The sequence below is a fragment of the Sus scrofa genome, chromosome 6 (genome assembly GCF_000003025.6).
Source record: "Sus scrofa isolate TJ Tabasco breed Duroc chromosome 6, Sscrofa11.1, whole genome shotgun sequence".
Classification (NCBI taxonomy): Eukaryota; Metazoa; Chordata; class Mammalia; order Artiodactyla; family Suidae; genus Sus; species Sus scrofa.
Window position 1 is genome coordinate 15,304,602 of NC_010448.4, and position 7,330 is coordinate 15,311,931.

General features: G+C 39.0%; 1 long non-coding RNA gene across 2 annotated transcripts; it reads right to left on the minus strand.

The window, feature by feature from the left end:
• LOC102159752 lies at positions 840-6,834 on the minus strand. 2 transcript variants are annotated; one of them, XR_002344534.1, is made up of 5 exons: positions 5,974-6,834; positions 4,800-4,867; positions 3,545-3,675; positions 2,685-2,755; positions 840-1,347 (listed from the first exon to the last, which is right to left on the minus strand). It is a non-coding gene; the product is annotated as an uncharacterized LOC102159752 (long non-coding RNA). The 2 variants fall into 2 exon arrangements; XR_002344533.1 differs by lacking the exon at positions 840-1,347 and having other exon boundaries at positions 1,941-2,755; positions 5,974-6,828.

The window sequence follows — 7,330 nt, forward strand, 5'->3', positions numbered from 1 at the left end:
TTATTTATAAAGTTTAAATTACTTATCCCATATTATCAATTTACTGTCAGATCTCTAGTGACACCCTCTCTTCCATTCTTTGTCTTTTTTTTTTCTTTTTTTTTTTTTAGGGCTGCAGGTGTGGCATATGAAAGTTCCCAGGCTTGAGATCAAATCAGAGCTATAGCTGCTGGCCACAGCACAGCCACAGGAATGCAGAATCCAAGCCACACCTGCAGCCTACACCACAGCTCATAGCAATGCCAGATCGTTAACCCAAACAACTCCAGGGATTGAACCTGTATCCTCATGGATACTAGTCGGGTTTGTTTCTGCTAAGCCATATTCTTGCTCTTGATAACTTATCTTCTCACTTTTTTTCTTGCTCAGTCTGGCTGGACTTAAACAATTTTTGTATTCTTTGCCAAGAACCAGCTTTTGGGTATATTGATTTTCCCTATTGTTTTCCATTTCATTGGTTTATGTTCTTATCTTTATTATTTCTTTCCTTCTTATTTTGTAATTTGTTTCCTTAAGACACCTAGATTATTGATTCCAAACTTTTCTGGTATCTGAAATAAGGTATTAAAGCTTATTCCTTTGTAAGCACTTCTTTAGCTGCATCTTACAGATTTCGTAATGTGTTTTCATTGTCATTCACCTCAGAATTTTCCTGATTTCCTCTGTGACTCATGCATTATTTGGAAATATGTATTATTTCAAAAAAATTTTGGTTTCTCCGGACATCTTTATGTTATTGATTTTTAGTTCTGTGTGTGTGTGTGTGTGTGTGTGTGTGTGGTCAGAAAGTATATCTTACGTGACTTCAATAATTTTAATTTTTTAAGAAATGAAACAGAAGATGGCCTATCTTTGTCAATGTTCCAAGTGTACACACAAAAAATTGTATATTGCTCTTGTTGAAGTGATTTTATTTTCTTAAATAGCTATTAACTTTTTGAAAATAAAACTTCACAAAAAGGAGACATATGTCACACAAGGTTGGTTCAGAAATCTGATGGTTCAATGCATAAGCTGATTTTGAAAAATAAAAAATTATTTTATAAAAAGTATTATAAAATAATAAATAGTTTTCAACATGAACTTGATGATATACATGTACATGAATTAATAATGACATAAGAGACCAAGCACTGGCAAATAGATGCAAATAATGAATAAGTTACCTCTTCACTTGCTTACCTTCTGATCTGTTTTTACTGACTCATTATCTATGCTCCAGCCACACTTGTTTTATCTTAGTTCTTCCAAGCAACAATGATCTTTTCTTGCTTCAGGATTTACTCAGTATGTTCGGGTCCTCCTGGTATACATTTTCATGGCACCCTGTACTTCTGTTTCACAGAACTTATTATGATTAAAATGAAAAATATAAGGCCAAATTAGGTCAGACTATCAAAGATGTTATGACTTCTCAAAAGGTAGAGAATCATCTCAAAAAATTTACCAAAATGAGGCATGGAGTGGCCAAGTGAGCTGACTTAACTAAAAGTGGTTTTTATTAAATGGAATTTCTATTTTGAAGATATTCCTGAAAGTAGAATTATACCTTCAGGAGAATAATGAATGCATCAATCTTCTGTATTACATTTCTAATACATTTAAGAGACTATAATTTATATAATGCTCTACACAGCAGGGCACATACAAAACCAACCAAAATGTGAAATCCCATTTTTCTACCCTCATAGATCCAGACAAATGGATAAACTGTCTGTTTCTCTAAGTCAATCTTTGTTGTAAAAAGGAAACCTGGAGTTCCCGTTGTGGGTCAGTGGTAATGAATACAGCTAGTATCCATGAGGATGTGGGTTGGATCCCTGGCCTCACTCAGTGGGTTAAGGATACGGCTCTGCTGTGAGCTGTGGTGTAGGCCAGCAACAAGCTGCAATTTGACCCCTACCAGGGAACTTCCATACGGCTCAGGTGTGGCCCTAAAGAGAAAAAAAAAAGGAATCCATATACAAATATCAAGTTTGTCTCAAATAATTTTTCTTTTCCAAGTTGAATCTAAAAATTAATGCTTTAGAGTCTCATAGTTTCTTACTAACTTTTAGGCAAAGAATTTGGGTGAAGGCAGTGAAAGGAAAATATTCATCTTTCATAAACATTTGCATCCTTAATTTCTTTTAAGTAGCACTTAATATTACTAGAGAACACTTGTAGGAAAATATATAGCTTTCTTGGCAATGGAGTTGGAAGAGCTGCCTTCCCCATGTCTCTCAGGCTCACTTTGTAAATTGTGTGAAACACTTTTAGACAGACACTGGCACTCATAAATTATACAGCTCATTTGCATATTCCAGTCATGAGACATTATGCAAAGTGACACGATTTGCATAATGGATTCCTCTTGTCGCTTCACTTGCTGCATGCTTTTAAAAAACAAAATGAAATAAAATGAAAGCATGAAAAGGTGAAAGCATCAAGTTTCTAGCTTTGCCTGTCTCCTTCCCAAATACAATATCAATTGTTTTCATTTTCTACAGGGGATTGGGGTGAAGGGGACAGAAAGCAAAAATCTACACATAGAAACAAAAAAGCAAAGAGCTTTCGTATGAATTTTGTTTTTAATTACAATGTATCTACTTTCTTAGAAATTTTTCACTAGAAATAACTCATCTGAATCAAGAGGACTAGCAACAAAACATAACAATGATATAGAGAAAGGAACTTTACGGAACTTTTTCCTTAAAAAAATAAAAACTCCTTTGCCCGTGATATTTAGGAAAGTGGTAACCTTCTTCTTCATAACCTAAAAAAAAAAAAAAAAAAAAAAAGCATCAGGTATTTTCTTATTACTAGAAAAAAACCATATTGAGAATGCGATGAATGGTCGGGGGGAGAGATTTTTTTACCCCCATAAGAACTTCTGAAAGGTTTTCCTATTTTTAAAGATGAATGGAGAGGAAGACGGGGCTGTGCTTTGATTATTTAACAAAACATAAAATGGCTATATCTACTGTAAGGATGAGGCAGTACTACGTCGACTTCTATCGGCTCTACTCCAATAAGCAGGCAACGTTCCTCAGCAGTTGCTAGTTTTGCTGCGGGCTTTCCCTGCCCCCCTGCACCAGTGCGAAAGGCAGAGTGTGCCAAGCGGCTGGCGTCTGTACCCTGTGGGAAAAGTTAACTGTAATTCTTCGGCTTTTAAAATCAATTAACCCGTGTGTTAATTAACGTCAAGTCGACGGGAGGAGGAGGAGAAGAAGGGGAGGGAGGGGGGAAAGAAAAAAGCTGCAAGGGCGGATGGCAGAAGAGTTGGCACTGTGCCATCCATTCAGGGGCAACGCCACAGTTTCGTGTGATAGCAGCAGCGGGTATATGTTACGCGGGCCCTGTATGCGGGCCAGACAGTACGGTAAAGCCAAGGGAGATTATCCAGACCCCCAGGAGCGAACAGCAAGCTGCAACCGAAGGCGCAAGTGCCAGGATTACAGCCTAGGCTGCTCTAACTATGAGCCCTTCCTCGGACCCAGGAGCTCGGCTACTTGGGGTTTGGGGGTCTTCCACACCAAAGAGGCACAAAGCTGACTTTAATCACTTTTTTCCTTTAAACTTGATTCTGCCGCAATGGAGCCAGCACAGCGGATGCTTTCACACCCAGCAAGACAAAGGCCGTCGTCTCCGCCATGACACTGTTCTGTTCCAAGCAGAGGCCGGGATCCTGGACTCCTTGAAAAATCAAAAAGAAACAAAGAAAACAAACAACAAATACAGCAACAAACAAAAAATTAACAACTACAAAAACTGTGTGCCCATTTGTCCATGCCAGGGGTGATTTGGGCATCTGTTGCAGCAGAAGGCGCTTCTGTGGGGCTTTTTTTTTGGGGGGGGGCAAGCTGTTGGCTTGTTTGCTATTCAACTTCGTTTATAATTAACTTAAAAAAAACACCATTCAGCATAGTCAACAACAAACAAAGAGAAAAAGCAGACATCGGAAGAGAAATGCCATAGGAAGAGGCATGAATGCATGCCACAGCCGGTGCCACTTGCCATTCGGAAAACCTCAGGGAAAAATGCCAATTCTACAGCTTGGAAGAAGGCAGAGAAGGGAGCAGAAAGGTCTACAAACAGAAATCATAAGGAAAGAATACGGCTTCTACAATCCTGGATTGCAACTGCATGCAGCTTCTGCTGGGAGGAGAGGGAATATTCAAATGGAGATATAGATGGGTATAAATTAAAAGATAGGCAGTTATTGATTGCATATAGACACGTGTAAGGCTGTCTGTGTATATAAATACACATATTTTCAGGGAAATCAAACATTTAGATATGTGTGTATTTGTGTGTTGTAGGTATGGGTATGTATATAGGTGTATATGTTTATGCATATACACACGTATGTGGGATATATGCATGTGTGAGAAAAAGGAGAGGAAGACAGAGGAGAGAGAAGGTGGTGTGTGTATGTGCATGTATGTGTGTGCATACATCCCACTTTTTGACCCAGGTATACACAGAAGACAAAATAAAAATCATACTCCAGCAGCAAGCAGGCAGTCAGAGATTTATCTACATTCACTGCTATCACCAGGGAGATGAATGGGGCCGATCTGAAGCCCTTTTACAAGATCTACTATGGGAGTGAAGGAGGAGGAGGGATGCCACAGACATGCACAAACTTGAAGGCAGAGGGATTTGGAAGGTGCTACTTAGGAAACCCTGGTGGCATAATGCAGGGGAGAAGAAGGGCAAAGAGACTTGTTTCTATGCTTTAGGTGGTTTTTTTTTTTTTTTTTTTTTTTTTTTTTTTTTAATCTGAAAGGGGGTTTCAGGAAACGGCTGGTACTTACGTTGTCTGCGTTGCTGTGGATCCTGAAAGGTGTTCTGTTGGCACCGGGCGCTGAGCCAGGGGCAGGCGCTGGAAACAAAAGGGAGAGACAAAAAAAAAATAATAATAATAAAGTCATTCAATGGGAATATTAATTGCTGCTCTTGTGGATTTTACAAAACACACAAACTGTTTTTTTCTTTCTTTTTTAAAATGTGGATTGGCGCGTGTCCCTTTCGCATGGAATATACAAGTAGTATGGGATTTACAGCCCAGTACGGGACTCAGGATTAACCGCGCTGGCATCTTTTGGGCATATTCTTCCTTTTAATGAATGAGCTTTCGCTGTTAATGAGGAATAATCGTTTGGCTAATGAGCTTTGAAACATTAAGAGAAAAGAGGTTTTTTCCGTTTATCGCTCTGGTGCGACTGCATGGATGGATTACAAAAGACAGCAATAGGAACGCAGTACAAAGGGGGGGAACCTTTCCTGGAGTGGGAGAAGCACCGAGATGGGTGATGTGTCCCTGCGTCTTTCCTTCCTTCTCTCTCTTTCACTCTCTGCCAACTGCTATGGGTTTCCATAACTCCGCAATCAAAGTGGATGGTCGGGAAGGATTATTACAAAGATTGAAGCCTCCGCTGTTAATGTCTCCAGTGTTTAATCATCATACAGTAGAATGGTTTTATGCATATTTCATTTGCATATCATTAAACCGTGTTAGCGAGGGGCATTCAGAGCCAGGAGAAGTACAAAGTTGGGGAGAGAGGGAAGAAAAAAAGGTCCCTATGATGCTTATCTTCAAACGGGGACGTGTTCCATGATCTGTCTTCTACCTTTGCTAAAATCATTATGACTTGGAAACCTTTGAAGTTGGATACAACCTTGGATTCTTCTAATTCCTGCAGAGCGGTATATTTTTAAAAACAGCAGAAATGTTCCTGCACTAGACAATTAAAGGAATATAAACTCCAGTGGGTTGAAACTAGTAGCTCTTTGGGGAATGCAGTGGCAGAGGCTTCTACGAATACCAACACTTAAAAAAATAATAATAAAGAACATCATATTAAAACAAAAGAAAACGAAGACAAGAAATATTAAAATGTGGATTATAGTTGTTTCTTTTGGGGGGTAGTGAACTAAAGAGAATGAAGAAATCATCGGTAATTTATCCCTTCATTAATGAGCAGTCACCTTTTTGTATGTGTTTGTTTTTGTCCTTTCTTTTTGAAGAGGGATGTTGTCACTTTTGAAGCGATTAGTCAATTATTCTGTAGCTCTGATCTTTTCCTTCTGCACCCGACAGGAAAGAAAGGTGGTGGTTAGGGAATATGTGTGTACTGGGGGGAATCTGTGGGGAGAGAAGGAATACAGTGAGTTCTTTGTAGATCTAATACATGCACAACATATTAATTGGGAGCTTTTAAAGCTCCCTCAATAGGCTATTTCATTCCTGGTAAAACAGCGGCTGGTTAGCCACTCTTCAGATATCGCTTTAAGTATTTTTATTCTGTTGCTATTGTTGTTGTTGCCTCATTTTGTTTTTCCTCAGTCAAGAATGAGAATATAATATCACTCTTTCTTTATCTAGTCTCTTCTCCTTTATCTTCTTCACTTCCAATTTCCAAACTATAAAAAACAATGTTGGTTAATACTGAATTCTGGTGCAGTCTAACTGGCACAACTTGATTTGAAAATGAGATGCTGTTTTATATTTAAATTATCCCTGCTCCTCCCTTATCCTCCAAAGCTTTGTCTCTGCTATGAATATTCAGATTAGGCAAGATGTGATTACAGTGTACAATTACTCCTATCCATGGTGGTGGCAGGAGCTGCTGGGGAGGCAGAGAGCCAGACAGCCTCCAAGCCAATACAGAGTTTGTTTTCGGTATTTTTCCTATCTCCCTGGCGCTGCGGCACATGCAGATGTCGCTGTTGTTCTTTATAAAACTCTAATGATATGCAAAAGCATAACTACTCAGTTTGGATGCAAAGCATCAACGAAATATTATGGATGTCTTTAAGAAAGGGAGAGAGAAAATCCTGACTGAAGGAATGTCCACATAAATTATTTTTATTTAAACGAATTCAAAGGATGGGGTGAGAGCAAGTCAGAAGGAGTCACATGGAAAACATGCATAATATTAATATGCATAAAGAGTTCTCACCGTGGGGAAGAAGCTCCTCACTACAGCTCACAGGACAAACTGGTTCATTAGGAAATAGCTCAGAGCGACTACAGCATTTTGCTATTTCAATTTTTTTCTTATTTTAAATGAAGAGTCAGACGCATGGCAGCATCAAGATGGATCCAATCTGTGAAATTTGCTGCCCACATAGCATTTCTAATGGAAACTGGAACTAAACAAGGGCATGGATATTGAAGGGAGGGGAGAGGAGAGAATATATGAAGAAGAGTATATTCAGAGCCACAGCATAGCATTTTGTAGTACAGGAGGTTTTCAGAAACCATCTCTGCATCTTCATTAGTCTCAGATGGGGTTGCCCGTGACAGGGAGCTATTGGGGTTTACCAAGATGTACACCAATAC